Genomic DNA, 16,890 nt, shown 5'->3' with positions numbered 1-16,890 from the left:
TAAAGGTTGTATCAGCAGCAAATAAAACTGGCTTCACGTGTTGAGTGGCATTTGGAATTATTGATGTAAATGAGAAAGGGGAAATGAACCAAGTATACTACCCAGTGGAACATCAATGTTAAATGATAGGGTGGAAAAAGTAGCGCCGTATATAGAGAATTACCGAAGCCTGCACTGAAGTGTGCTTGCAAGTATTGAAAGGAATTTAAGAAGCTTAGTGTAGTTAATGGTGCGAAAGGCCTTATGTCGGTTAACAGATAAACCATCAGGGTACTTATTTTTGTCAAGAACTGTGTGTATCAACTCTTGCACACTAATTAGTGCATCAGTTATGCTTTTCGGGGATCTGAAGTAATATTGGCAAGAGCTAAGTATATTATGTTTAGCTACATAGAGTAGGGCTGCATGTACATTAGCTTTCCAAAGATTTTAGACAAGGTGGAATGGATTGATGCGGGTTTCAAACTTTTTATTTTAGTGAGATCAACACTTCTATGGAATGGAATTACTCCAGTATATTTTTTAAATTTTCAGAGAAGAGTCTTATCGGAAAAAAGTCCAAGTGATTTGTTGTTGAGCAATGCTATGACCGGAGGTAATAACCTTGAGTTTTTTGTAAATTAGGTTTGGTATCTAAGCAAGAGTAGTTGAATTAGTTGCAAGTGAGAGGATTATTTCATTAACATCTGAGGAATTAGCTGGAGTTAAGTACAGAGACTCAGGATCGCTGCCTGTAAGAACGTCATTAGCATTAGTTAGGGATGCTGGGACTTCATTTGCACGGGATATGCCAATGGGTGAGAAGAAACTATTAATTTTAATAACAGTGTCAGTGATGGTACTCCATCGTCACTGGCTAGGAATATTTGTTTCTTATTAAAGTTCTACTTTGAACTTAATATCTGGGAAATTGTGTTCCCGGGTTTCTTCATGTTACCCTGTATTTTATTATATGTATTTTCAACGATTGTTTTGGCTTTCCTAATTATGGTAGATAGAAATGAGGAGTACCTCCTAGGTACCTCTTTCGAAGTGACTCATAATCTATAATTCTTCTTATATTCGTATGTTTTTGTTGATACATTTAAGTATGACTTAAGTAAACAATGGGTTGTTAATTTATCCTATTGGTTGTAAGTTTTTTGTTATCATTGGATAGTGGGTATTACACAGGCTCAGATATTTGTGATGAAATATTTGCATACGTAGGTTAATGCTTGTCATGTTACCGAGTTCAATCTAGATAATGTTACCAGCAGTAATAATAAAGTGGCTTATGGATGCTTCATTGTGTAGTCTAAAGCTAATCTTAATTGTGCTTAAATGCTGTCTAGAGAGAATGTGAGGTCATTAACTCAATATTCCTTTATTTTTGTGCATCTAATAATTATTGAAAAATTTAACACTCCACAACAACCTTTCTTTGACACAGCTGCAAAAACAAGGTTAGCAACACAGAAAATAGCATCATTCAGAGCCATGCCTGCAGACGCGTCGAGTCCTTGTTTACAGCAGTCGCGTACTCCCACGGAGTCATGGCAACTTAATAATAATAATGATAATAATAATAATAATAATAATAATAATAATAATAATAATAATTTATTCACAAGAAGGTACAATCGGTTGGTGAGATTACATAAGACTGGTATTTTTACATTCTTACAAAGCCTCTAACATGATTAGCGTTTCGGGTAGGTACTTAATTTAACATATCAGGCGAGAGGAAAAGGTCCATTGTTGCAAGGTTATATATCAACAAATAACTACAATAAAAATTGACAGTGGTGATTACAGTGGTAAAGATATATGTCTTTAGTACTAATGTTTGGGGAAGTGGATAGTACAAGATACATTGTGAGTTTGAAGCACAAGGAAGGAAACTATGAGAATGAAATTAGGGACTTTCACGACAAAAGTACCTCAACACACCTCACTAAATGAAACTAATACCATCTTACATCTTACATGAATATAACAGGAACCTGATACATTATTTATTATAATTGCAGCAAAATGTCTTCAATTTTACTCACTCTATCAACCCATTAATTATTAACAGTCTATCTATGGTACAACAGTTACGTGGTACACTAGGATAGCTTAACATATTTAGTATGAATTACTAACCAGTAAAAATAAACAAACAAAGGTAATGGCTAAATGTGACCTGACTATGTATTAGGTATTAATAATAATAGTTATAGACCAGTGTTAACTACTTGTTCATAACACATACCGGCCTAACAATATTAGTAATCTGAATGTCAATTAGATACTGACAATTTACAAGAATTAAAACTGACCGGTATGATCTGGATTCGATACCAGTCGTAGCTTGTAGTGACAATCAGTGAATAAGAAATCAATCGAATCAGAATGGAGTAGGCCTATTCAATCTCACCTGGCCCGTCTTGTGAGCTAAACAATAACTAGGCCCAGAACGCTATTAAACGGCTGATAATAATGTTCAAGAATTAGAGTATAAAAAATTCGCTGACTTAATATCCAATCTTGGAGAGAAACATCCACCCTCAATGGTGCTCCACGTGAGAAGTCTTAACATTACTAAAAATGTGATGGTAAGTTGGTCTCAACTTGAAGATTCTGCAAGAGTCTGGAGATATTCACAAGAAACCATACTGATTTTGTTGAAATTATGTTGATGTGAGGAAACTAAGAATCTGCCTTTTGCTGTGACTGAAAGCTTTTCTGTGTAACACTTAGCCTTTGGTACACTGATAGTCTGGAATGTTCAACAGACTTCTAATGCTGTCCGGAAATATATATATATCTGCTTGATTTTAATTTCTGCTGGTCCAGGTAAGTCTTGAGCAAACCTGAGCAGCAGGATAACCTTTGCAATAATAGCAGAGTGTGTACCGTATTTGGAATTGGGTGACCTGGGCATCACTGGCAGTATGTGTAAAAGTACATGGACCTTGGATCGGTAACTATTGGAAGTGAAGCAGAGATATGCGAATGATTCTTCATCCAACAAGCATCTGAAATAAAAAAATCTGTCAGACACCATTATACAGTTCTTTAAATTCCCTCGTCAGCAGCTCATTACTGTTTAACTGAATAAATTTACATATGTTAGTAATTAATTATTGCGTATAGTCTGAGGACTATTTAATGCATAATCAACAACAATAAGTTGAAACTTAAAATATCTTAAAGGGCGTTATTATTAATATCCAGTCTTTCCGGGAATTTAATAAATAATTATGCGCATACGAACGCTACTTCCAGGGAGGGAGGATAGTGGGTACTCCTGCCATTACGCTCTCATTACGCCCAGCGAAACACAGTGTTCATTCTGAGTTTTTCGTGCATTAACGATACTTCTTCAGAAATAACTGCATTTCGATCTCGTCAATAACATGGGATTAATCATTAAGCTTAGGTGCGGTTTTGAGGTATGCCTTCAGCCCGCACCGTGTAAGATTGCTGTCTTATTTATCTTGTAAATTTTATTTATTAATTTTTATACTATAATCCGAGACTGGATTTACATTGCAAGTGGTCAGAAGGCTGAGGTCCAAGGAACGAGATGGCCGACGTCTTTTGATATAGTATATAAGTGCAGTTAGGCTGCAAGGAGAGATGCCATTGCTACGTGATTGATACACGTCCAGGCCACTACCATTGATACACGTCCAGGCCACTACCATTGATACACGTCCAGGCCACTACCATTGATACACGTCCAGGCCACTACCATTGATACACGTCCAGGCCACTACCATTGATACACGTCCAGGCTACTACCATTGATACACGTCCAGGCCACTACCATTGATACACGTCCAGGCCACTACCATTGATACACGTCCAGGCCACTACCATTGATACACGTCCAGGCCACTACCATTGATACACGTCCAGGCCACTACCATTGATACCCGTCCAGGCCACTACCATTGATACACGTCCAGGCCACTACCATTGATACACGTCCAGGCCACTACCATTGATACACGTCCAGGCCACTACCATTGATACACGTCCAGGCCACTACCATTGATACACGTCCAGGCCACTACCATTGATACCCGTCCAGCCACTACCATTGATACACGTCCAGGCCACTACCATTGATACACGTCCAGGCCACTACCATTGATACACGTCCAGGCCACTACCATTGATACACGTCCAGGCCACTACCATTGATACACGTCCAGGCCACTACCATTGATACACGTCCATGGCCACTACCATTGATACACGTCCAGGCCACTACCATTGATACACGTCCAGGCCACTACCATTGATACACGTCCTGGCCACTACCATTGATACACGTCCAGGCCACTACCATTGATACACGTCCAGGCCACTACCATTGATACACGTCCAGGCCACTACCATTGATACACGTCCAGGCCACTACCATTGATACACGTCCAGGCCACTACCATTGATACACGTCCAGGCCACTACCATTGATACACGTCCAGGCCACTACCATTGATACACGTCCAGGTCACTACCATTGATACACGTCCAGGCCACTACCATTGATACACGTCCAGGCCACTACCATTGATACACGTCCAGGCCACTACCATTGATACACGTCCAGGCCACTACCATTGATACACGTCCAGGCCACTACCATTGATACACGTCCAGGCCACTACCATTGATACACGTCCAGGCCACTACCATTGATACACGTCCAGGCCACTACCATTGATACACGTCCAGGTCACTACCATTGATACACGTCCAGGCCACTACCATTGATACACGTCCAGGTCACTACCATTGATACACGTCCAGGCCACTACCATTGATACACGTCCAGGCCACTACCATTGATACACGTCCAGGCCACTACCATTGATACACGTCCAGGCCACTACCATTGATACACGTCCAGGCCACTACCATTGATACACGTCCAGGCCACTACCATTGATACACGTCCAGGCCACTACCATTGATACACGTCCAGGCCACTACCATTGATACACGTCCAGGCCACTACCATTGATACACGTCCAGGCCACTACCATTGATACACGTCCAGGCCACTACCATTGATACACGTCCAGGTCACTACCATTGATACACGTCCAGGCCACTACCATTGATACCCGTCCAGGCCACTACCATTGATACACGTCCAGGTCACTACCATTGATACACGTCCAGGCCACTACCATTGATACACGTCCAGGTCACTACCATTGATACACGTCCAGGCCACTACCATTGATACACGTCCAGGTCACTACCATTGATACACGTCCAGGCCACTACCATTGATACCCGTCCAGGCCACTACCATTGATACACGTCCAGGTCACTACCATTGATACACGTCCAGGTCACTACCATTGATACACGTCCAGGCCACTACCATTGATACCCGTCCAGGCCACTACCATTGATACACGTCCAGGCCACTACCATTGATACACGTCCAGGCCACTACCATTGATACACGTCCAGGTCACTACCATTGATACACGTCCAGGCCACTACCATTGATACACGTCCAGGCCACTACCATTGATACACGTCCAGGCCACTACCATTGATACCCGTCCAGGCCACTACCATTGATACACGTCCAGGCCACTACCATTGATACACGTCCAGGCCACTACCATTGATACACGTCCAGGCCACTACCATTGATACACGTCCAGGCCACTACCATTGATACACGTCCAGGCCACTACCATTGATACACGTCCAGGCCACTACCATTGATACACGTCCAGGCCACTACCATTGATACCCGTCCAGGCCACTACCATTGATACACGTCCAGGCCACTACCATTGATACACGTCCAGGCCACTACCATTGATACACGTCCAGGCCACTACCATTGATACACGTCCAGGCCACTACCATTGATACACGTCCAGGCCACTACCATTGATACACGTCCAGGTCACTACCATTGATACACGTCCAGGCCACTACCATTGATACACGTCCAGGCCACTACCATTGATACACGTCCAGGTCACTACCATTGATACACGTCCAGGCCACTACCATTGATACACGTCCAGGCCACTACCATTGATACACGTCCAGGCCACTACCATTGATACACGTCCAGGCCACTACCATTGATACACGTCCAGGCCACTACCATTGATACACGTCCAGGCCACTACCATTGATACACGTCCAGGCCACTACCATTGATACACGTCCAGGCCACTACCATTGCAAACATCTACTTCACAAAACAGATAAACTGTGCATTAATTTCTTAATTCAAGTATAACACAAACTAAATTTATCTATTATAATCAAATAACAAAATTTATTATACAATTTGATTTAATTACCATATTTTTCTCTAGCCTAATGTATTAATTTTTTAACCCTCAAGTTTGTGGGATATTTGTGAGGAGATAAAGTATACAGTTCACTGCTCTATAATTTAGATAAAATATACAGTCTGCTTAATTTAGGAGTTAACCATAATTTATTAATTAATTGAAATAAAAATAGAATAAATAAATCTCCGTCCACAAATATTTCCCCACAACACAAAGCTCTTATTCATTTTGGAATTTGTTTACAAAAAGTTACATTTGTGAATATAGTTGACATTTTTTATTAGACAAAGAGTATCAAGACCTAATTACACCCCGATGTTCAGGACTTTATAGCATGTATAGCTGACCCCATAATTACGAGAGATAAGCTACAAATATGGCAGACATGTGAAATGTCCGATCATATTACATGTGTAATTCGTTGTCATTTGAATATTATCATATACCCGACATGCACTCGTTTGAAAAATGTTAAACGAAAACGTTATTTTCTTCATAAAACGTTCACAACTTTAAATAGCAAAAAATAAATATTCCATTATCGATTGTTTCACCAACAATGAAGAAGAAAACGCTTTGGCATTTGGGTGAAAGCCATACCTGATTTACCTGAGGGCCACTAACACTCTAGTGGCCTCCACGAGGACAAGAAGCCGATGGCTTGTCAGAGGTCCCCCATTTGTCTCGAATATTTGTTTAAACTGGATCTTACAATTTATCAGTGTTTTGGCATTTACAGCTTCGGTTGGTAGACGGTTTCATGGGTGTATAACCTTATGAGTGAAAAAGCATATCTTGTTTACTATTCTACATTGTGGCTTGTTAAACTTGAATCTGTTGTTCTTTGTCTGTGTTACATCTGACCTTTTAAAGAAACGGTCTGGATCAATATCCTGCCTATTGTTCAATATTTTAAAAGTTTCAGATACCATCTATATTTAAGTCTTATTCACATTAGAGATCTAGATAGCGTTAGATTTCTAGAAACAATTTATATTTTCAGAGATAAAATATATGTCAAATATATATATATATGTCGTACCTAGTAGCCAGAACGCACTTCTCAGCCTACTATGCAAGGCCCGATTTGCCTAATAAGCCAAGTTTTCATGAATTAATTGTTTTTCGAGTACCTAACCTACCTAACCTAACCTAACCTAACTTTTTCGGCTACCTAACTTAACCTAACCTATAAAGATAGGTTAGGTTAGGTTAGGTAGGGTTGGTTAGGTTCGGTCATATATCTACGTCAATTTTAACTCCAATAAAAAAAAATTGACCTCATACATAATGAAATGGGTAGCTTTATCATTTCATAAGCAAAAAATTTGAGAAAATATATTAATTCATGAAAACTTGGCTTATTAGGCAAATCGGGCCTTGCATAGTAGGCTGAGAAGTGCGTTCTGGCTATTAGGTACGACATATATATATATATATATATATATATATATATGTCGTACCTAATAGCCAGAACTCACTTCTCAGCCTACTATTCAAGGCCCGATTTGCCTAATAAGCCAAGTTTTCCTGAATTAATATATTTACTATAATTTTTTTCTTATGAAATGATAAAGCAACCCTTTTCTCTATGTATGAGGTCAATTTTTTTTTATTGGAGTTAAAATTAACGTAGATATATGACCGAACCTAACCAACCCTACCTAACCTAACCTAACCTATATTTATAGGTAAGGTTAGGTTAGGTAGCCAAAAAAAGCTAGGTTAGGTTAGGTTAGGTAGGTTAGGTAGACGAAAAAACATTAATTCATGAAAACTTGGCTTATTAGGCAAATCGGGCCTTGAATAGTAGGCTGAGAAGTGCGTTCTGGCTATTAGGTACGACATATATATATATATATATATATATATATATATATATATATATATATATATATATATATATATATATATATGTCGTACCTAGTAGCCAGAACGCACTTCTCAGCCAACTATGCAAGGCCCGATTTGCCTAATAAGCCAAGTTTTCATGAATAAATATATTTTCTCAAATTTTTTTCTTATGAAATGATAAAGCTACCCATTTCATTATGTATGAGGTCAATTTTTTTTATTGGAGTTAAAAATAACGTAGTTATATGACCGAACCTAACCAACCCTACCTAACCTAACCTAACCTATCTTTATAGGTTAGGTTAGGTTAGGTAGCCGAAAAAGTTAGGTTAGGTTAGGTTAGGTAGGTTAGGTAGTCGAAAAAACATTAATTCATGAAAACTTGGCTTATTAGGCAAATCGGGCCTTGTATAGTAGGCTGAGAAGTGCGTTCTGGCTACTAGGTACGACATATATATATATATATATATATATATATATATATATATATATATATATATATATATATATATATATATATATATATATATATATATATATATATATATATATGTCGTACCTAGTAGCCAGAACTCACTTCTCAGCCTACTATGCAAGGCCCGATTTGCCTAATAAGCCAAGTTTTCCTGAATTAATATATTTTAAATAATTTTTTTCTTATGAAATGATAAAGCTTCCCATTTCATTATGTATGAGGTCAATTTTTTTTATTATAGTTAAAATTAACGTAGATATATGACCGAACCTAACCAACCCTACCTAACCTAATCTAACCTATCTTTATAGGTAAGGTTAGGTTAGGTAGCCAAAAAAAGCTAGGTTAGGTTAGGTTAGGTAGGTTAGGTAGACGAAAAAACATTAATTCATGAAAACTTGGCTTATTAGGCAAATCGGGCCTTGCATAGTAGGCTGAGAAGTGAGTTCTGGCTACTAGGTACGACATATATATATATATATATATATATATATATATATATATATATATATATATATATATATATAATATATATATATATATATATATATATATATATATATATATATATATATATATATATATATATATATATGTCGTACCTAATAGCCAGAACGCACTTCTCAGCCTACTATGCAAGGCCCGATTTGCCTAATAAGCCAAGTTTTCCTGAATTAATATATTTTCTCAAATTTTTTTCTTATGAAATGATAAAGCTACCCATTTCAATATGTATGAGGTCAATTGTTTTTTATTGGAGGTAAAATTAACGTAGATATATGACCAAACCTAACCAACCCTACCTAACCTAACCTAACCTATCTTTATAGGTTAGGTTCGGTTAGGTAGCCGAAAAAGGTAGGTTAAGTTAGGTTAGGTAGGTTAGGTAGTTGAAAAACAATTAATTCATGAAAACTTGGCTTATTTGGCAAATCGGGCCTTGCATAGTAGGCTGAGAAGTGCATTCTGGCTACTAGGTACGACATATATATATATATATATATATATATATATATATATATATATATATATATATATGTCGTACCTAGTAGCCAGAACTCACTTCTCAGCCTACTATGCAAGGCCCGATTTGCCTAATAAGCCAAGTTTTCATGAATTAATGTTTTTTCGTCTACCTAACCTACCTAACCTAACCTAACCTAGCTTTTTTTGGCTACCTAACCTAACCTTACCTATAAAGATAGGTTAGATTAGGTTAGGTAGGGTTGGTTAGGTTCGGTCATATATCTACGTTAATTTTAACTACAATAAAAAAAATTGACCTCATACATAATGAAATGGGAAGCTTTATCATTTCATAAGAAAAAAATTATTTAAAATATATTAATTCAGGAAAACTTGGCTTATTAGGCAAATCGGGCCTTGCATAGTAGGCTGAGAAGTGAGTTCTGGCTACTAGGTACGACATATATATATATATATATATATATATATATATATATATATATATATATATATATATATATATATATATATATATATATATATATATATATATATGTCGTACCTAATAGCCAGAACGCACTTCTCAGCCTACTATGCAAGGCCCGATTTGCCTAATAAGCCAAGTTTTCATGAATTAATATATTTTCTCAAATTTTTTGCTTATGAAATGATAAAGCTACCCATTTCATTATGTATGAGGTCAATTTTTTTTATTTGAGTTAAAATTAACGTAGATATATGACCGAACCTATCCAACCCCACCTAACCTACCCTAACCTTTCTTTATAGGTTTGGTTAGGTTAGGTAGTCGAAAAAGTTAGGTTAGGTTAGGTTAGGTAGGTTAGGTAGTCGAAAAACAATTAATTCATGGAAACTTGGCTTATTAGGCAAATAGGGCCTTGCATAGTTGGCTGAGAAGTGCGTTCTGGCTACTAGGTACGACATATATATATATATATATATATATATATATATATATATATATATATATATATATATATATATATATATAATTTTGTCATTTTGTCCGGTCGTGATGGTCAAGTGGATTAAGGCGTCTTGTATATACCAGTTGCGTTGCTCCTGGGAGTATGGGTTCGAGTCACTTCTGGGGTGTGAGTTTTCAGTTAGTTATATATATATATATATATATATATATATATATATATATATATATATATATATATATATATATATTAGTATATTTTGGTAGCAGTCTTTCCTGTAGACATATATTATTAAATATGACTGAAAAAGTAAGATTAATAATTCTAACACGAATTTTCTCTATCTTTCTTATGTTTCTTTTCACTGTTGATGGTAATTCAAAGATCAATTCTCCAAAATAAAAATGAATTTTGGAGAATTGATCTTTGAATTACCATCAACAGTGAAAAGAAACATAAGAAAGATAGAGAAAATTCGTGTTAGAATTATTAATCTTACTTTTTCGGTCATATTTAATAATATATATATATATATATATATATATATATATATATATATATATATAACTGAAAACTCACACCCCAGAAGTGACTCGAACCCATACTCCCAGAAGCAACGCATCTGGTATGTACAAGACGCCTTAATCCACTTGACCATCACGACCGGACAAAATGAGGTGATAGCCGAGGCTATATGAACCACCCCACCGCCGGCACTCGGATAGTTATCTTGGGCATAGCATTTTACCAAATCACCTCATTCTTTGGGGCACACGTGAGGAACACAAATGCGAACAAGCCTGAATGGTCCCCAGGACATATGCAACTGAAAACTCACACCCCAGAAGTGACTCGAACCCATACTCCCAGAAGCAACGCATCTGGTATGTACAAGACGCCTTAATCCACTTGACCATCACGACCGGACAAAATGAGGTGATAGCCGAGGCTATATGAACCACCCCACCGCCGGCACTCGGATAGTTATCTTGGGCATAGCATTTTACCAAATCACCTCATTCTTTGGGGCACACGTGAGGAACACAAATGCGAACAAGCCTGAATGGTCCCCAGGACATATGCAACTGAAAACTCACACCCCAGAAGTGACTCGAACCCATACTCCCAGAAGCAACGCATCTGGTATGTACAAGACGCCTTAATCCACTTGACCATCACGACCGGACAAAATGAGGTGATAGCCGAGGCTATATGAACCACCCCACCGCCGGCACTCGGATAGTTATCTTGGGCATAGCATTTTACCAAATCACCTCATTCTTTGGGGCACACGTGAGGAACACAAATGCGAACAAGCCTGAAAGGTCCCCAGGACATATGCAACTGAAAACTCACACCCCAGAAGTGACTCGAACCCATACTCCCAGAAGCAACGCATCTGGTATGTACAAGACGCCTTAATCCACTTGACCATCACGACCGGACAAAATGAGGTGATAGCCGAGGCTATATGAACCACCCCACCGCCGGCACTCGGATAGTTATCTTGGGCATAGCATTTTACCAAATCACCTCATTCTTTGGGGCACACGTGAGGAACACAAATGCGAACAAGCCTGAAAGGTCCCCAGGACATATGCAACTGAAAACTCACACCCCAGAAGTGACTCGAACCCATACTCCCAGAAGCAACGCATCTGGTATGTACAAGACGCCTTAATCCACTTGACCATCACGACCGGACAAAATGAGGTGATAGCCGAGGCTATATGAACCACCCCACCGCCGGCACTCGGATAGTTATCTTGGGCATAGCATTTTACCAAATCACCTCATTCTTTGGGGCACACGTGAGGAACACAAATGCGAACAAGCCTTCAGGCTTGTTCGCATTTGTGTTCCTCACGTGTGCCCCAAAGAATGAGGTGATTTGGTAAAATGCTATGCCCAAGATAACTATCCGAGTGCCGGCGGTGGGGTGGTTCATATAGCCTCGGCTATCACCTCATTTTGTCCGGTCGTGATGGTCAAGTGGATTAAGGCGTCTTGTACATACCAGATGCGTTGCTTCTGGGAGTATGGGTTCGAGTCACTTCTGGGGTGTGAGTTTTCAGTTGCATATGTCCTGGGGACCATTCAGGCTTGTTCGCATTTGTGTTCCTCACGTGTGCCCCAAAGAATGAGGTGATTTGGTAAAATGCTATGCCCAAGATAACTATCCGAGTGCCGGCGGTGGGGTGGTTCATATAGCCTCGGCTATCACCTCATTTTGTCCGGTCGTGATGGTCAAGTGGATTAAGGCGTCTTGTACATACCAGATGCGTTGCTTCTGGGAGTATGGGTTCGAGTCACTTCTGGGGTGTGAGTTTTCAGTTGCATATGTCCTGGGGACCATTCAGGCTTGTTCGCATTTGTGTTCCTCACGTGTGCCCCAAAGAATGAGGTGATTTGGTAAAATGCTATGCCCAAGATAACTATCCGAGTGCCGGCGGTGGGGTGGTTCATATAGCCTCGGCTATCACCTCATTTTGTCCGGTCGTGATGGTCAAGTGGATTAAGGCGTCTTGTACATACCAGATGCGTTGCTTCTGGGAGTATGGGTTCGAGTCACTTCTGGGGTGTGAGTTTTCAGTTGCATATGTCCTGGGGACCATTCAGGCTTGTTCGCATTTGTGTTCCTCACGTGTGCCCCAAAGAATGAGGTGATTTGGTAAAATGCTATGCCCAAGATAACTATCCGAGTGCCGGCGGTGGGGTGGTTCATATAGCCTCGGCTATCACCTCATTTTGTCCGGTCGTGATGGTCAAGTGGATTAAGGCGTCTTGTACATACCAGATGCGTTGCTTCTGGGAGTATGGGTTCGAGTCACTTCTGGGGTGTGAGTTTTCAGTTGCATATGTCCTGGGGACCATTCAGGCTTGTTCGCATTTGTGTTCCTCACGTGTGCCCCAAAGAATGAGGTGATTTGGTAAAATGCTATGCCCAAGATAACTATCCGAGTGCCGGCGGTGGGGTGGTTCATATAGCCTCGGCTATCACCTCATTTTGTCCGGTCGTGATGGTCAAGTGGATTAAGGCGTCTTGTACATACCAGATGCGTTGCTTCTGGGAGTATGGGTTCGAGTCACTTCTGGGGTGTGAGTTTTCAGTTGCATATGTCCTGGGGACCATTCAGGCTTGTTCGCATTTGTGTTCCTCACGTGTGCCCCAAAGAATGAGGTGATTTGGTAAAATGCTATGCCCAAGATAACTATCCGAGTGCCGGCGGTGGGGTGGTTCATATAGCCTCGGCTATCACCTCATTTTGTCCGGTCGTGATGGTCAAGTGGATTAAGGCGTCTTGTACATACCAGATGCGTTGCTTCTGGGAGTATGGGTTCGAGTCACTTCTGGGGTGTGAGTTTTCAGTTGCATATGTCCTGGGGACCATTCAGGCTTGTTCGCATTTGTGTTCCTCACGTGTGCCCCAAAGAATGAGGTGATTTGGTAAAATGCTATGCCCAAGATAACTATCCGAGTGCCGGCGGTGGGGTGGTTCATATAGCCTCGGCTATCACCTCATTTTGTCCGGTCGTGATGGTCAAGTGGATTAAGGCGTCTTGTACATACCAGATGCGTTGCTTCTGGGAGTATGGGTTCGAGTCACTTCTGGGGTGTGAGTTTTCAGTTGCATATGTCCTGGGGACCATTCAGGCTTGTTCGCATTTGTGTTCCTCACGTGTGCCCCAAAGAATGAGGTGATTTGGTAAAATGCTATGCCCAAGATAACTATCCGAGTGCCGGCGGTGGGGTGGTTCATATAGCCTCGGCTATCACCTCATTTTGTCCGGTCGTGATGGTCAAGTGGATTAAGGCGTCTTGTACATACCAGATGCGTTGCTTCTGGGAGTATGGGTTCGAGTCACTTCTGGGGTGTGAGTTTTCAGTTGCATATGTCCTGGGGACCATTCAGGCTTGTTCGCATATATATATATATATATATATATATATATATATATATATATATATATATATATATATATATATACATATATATATATATATATATATATATGTATCAGTCACAAAGCTGAACGCTTTAAAAGAGACCAACGTCGTCTATGCCTTCAAATGCCCACTTGGGGACTGTAAGCCTCAAAGAACTCAGTATATAGGCAAGACAACAACATCTCTTTCCAGGCGATTAACGATGCATAAGCAACAGGGCTCCATTAAGGAACATATAGCCTCTTCCCACAACCAAACCATCACCAGAGAAATTTTAGCAAACAACACAGAAATCATTGATAGATGCAGCGATAGCAGGCGGCTCGACGTCTGCGAGGCACTACACATGAAGAAGTCAACACCAGCAATCAACAGCCAATTAATGCACAACTATATTCTACCCACTTCAAGACTCCGCTCCAATATAGAAGCATCAAGAAATATGGGCCAATAAAAATAGGCCTTCTGCAGTTACCTACCTTTAATACCTGTTTGCATTTCATTGTTTCGTGTTCTGTCTTGTGTTAAAAATTTATTTTCACCTCATCCAAAACTATTGTAACATGTCACTTCACCCAAATGTAGGTATAAAAATTCGAAAGATGTTTAAGCTCTATTCAGTTAAAGTTGTGTGTGTGTGTAAACTAAAGTCTTTGAAAATGTAATAAGTTTTATGAAACGCGCTCAAGTGTCACGTCAGACTAGAAATAAAAATGAATTTTGGAGAATTGATCTTTGAATTACCATCAGCAGTGAAAAGAAACGTAAGAAAGATCGAGAAAATTCGTGTTAGAATTATTAATCTTACTTTTTCGGTCATATTTAATAATATATGTCTACAGGAAAGACTGCTACCAAAATATACTAATATATATATATGTATATATATATATATATATATATATATATATATATATATATATATATATATATATATATATATATATATATATATATATATATATATATGTCGTACCTAGTAGCCAGAACGCACTTCTCAGCCTACTATGCAAGGCCCGATTTGCCTAATAAGCCAAGTTTTCCTGAATTAATACATTTTCTCTAATTTTTTTCTTATGAAATGATAAAGCTACCCATTTCATTATGTATGAGGTCAATTTTTTTTTATTGGAGTTAAAATTGACGTAGATATATGACCGAACCAAACCAACCCTACCTAACCTAACCTAACCTATCTTTATAGGTTAGGTTAGGTTAGGTAACAGAAAAAGTTAGGTTAGGTTAGGTTAGGTAGGTTAGGTAGTCGAAAAAACATTAATTCACGAAAACTTGGCTTATTAGGCAAATCGGGCCTTGCAAAGTAGGCTGAGAAGTGCGTTCTGGCTACTAGGTACGCGATATATATATATATATATATATATATATATATATATATATATATATATATATATATATATATATATATATATATATATATATATATATATATATATATATATATATTTATGTATATATATATATATATATATATATATATATTAGTATATTTTGGTAGCAGTCTTTCCTGTAGACATATTTTATTAAATATGACCGAAAAAGTAAGATTAATAATTCTAACACGAATTTTCTCAATCTTTCGTACATTATGCTTCACTGTTGGAGGTAAATCAAAAATCACTTCTCCAAAATTCATTTTTATTTCTAGTCTGACGCGACACGGGCGCGTTTCGTAAAACTTATTACATTTTCAAAGACTTCACAAATACACAACTGATTAGAACTTGCGTTTCCCTGATTTTATATCTACATTTGAGTGAGGTGGGAAGGGTGATGTGGCATTACATTTGAGTAAGGTGGGAAGGATGATGTGGCATTAGAGGATATTAATAGGGTATTAAAAGTATCAACACAAGACAGAACACGAAACAATGGATATTGAATAGAAGTGTTTGTAGAAAGCCTATTGGTCCATATTTCTTGATGCTTCTATATTGGAGCGGAGTCTTGAGGTGGGTAGAATATAGTTGTGCAATAATTGGCTGTTGATTGCTGGTGTTGACTTCTTGATGTGTAGTGCCTCGCAAACGTCGAGCCGCCTGCTATCGCTGTATCTATCGATGATTTCTGTGTTGTTTACTAGGATTTCTCTGGCGATGGTTTGGTTATGGGAAGAGATTATATGTTCCTTAATGGAGCCCTGTTGTTTATGCATCGTTAAACGCCTAGAAAGAGATGTTGTTGTCTTGCCTATATACTGGGTTTTTTGGAGCTTACAGTCCCCAAGTGGGCATTTGAAGGCATAGACGACGTTAGTCTCTTTTAAAGCGTTCTGCTTCGTGTCTGGAGAGTTTCTCATGAGTAGGCTGGCCGTTTTTCTGGTTTTATAGTAAATCGTCAGTTGTATCCTCTGATTTTTGT

The 16,890-nt window shown here is 38.8% G+C and overlaps 1 long non-coding RNA gene across 1 annotated transcript in view; it reads right to left on the bottom strand.

Moving 5' to 3' along the window:
* Window positions 1-1,715: 1,715 nt before the first annotated feature.
* Window positions 1,716-16,890, bottom strand: part of LOC138360790 (uncharacterized) — a 35,612-nt gene continuing 20,437 nt past the window's right edge. Inside the window, exon 3 of the long non-coding RNA XR_011226656.1 lies at window positions 1,716-3,005. This is a non-coding gene — a long non-coding RNA (uncharacterized lncRNA). The remainder of the gene's footprint in view (window positions 3,006-16,890) is intronic.

The sequence above is a fragment of the Procambarus clarkii genome, unplaced genomic scaffold, assembly GCF_040958095.1.
Source record: "Procambarus clarkii isolate CNS0578487 unplaced genomic scaffold, FALCON_Pclarkii_2.0 HiC_scaffold_117, whole genome shotgun sequence".
Lineage (NCBI taxonomy): Eukaryota > Metazoa > Arthropoda > Malacostraca > Decapoda > Cambaridae > Procambarus > Procambarus clarkii.
This window is presented reverse-complemented; position numbering and strand designations above follow the sequence as displayed.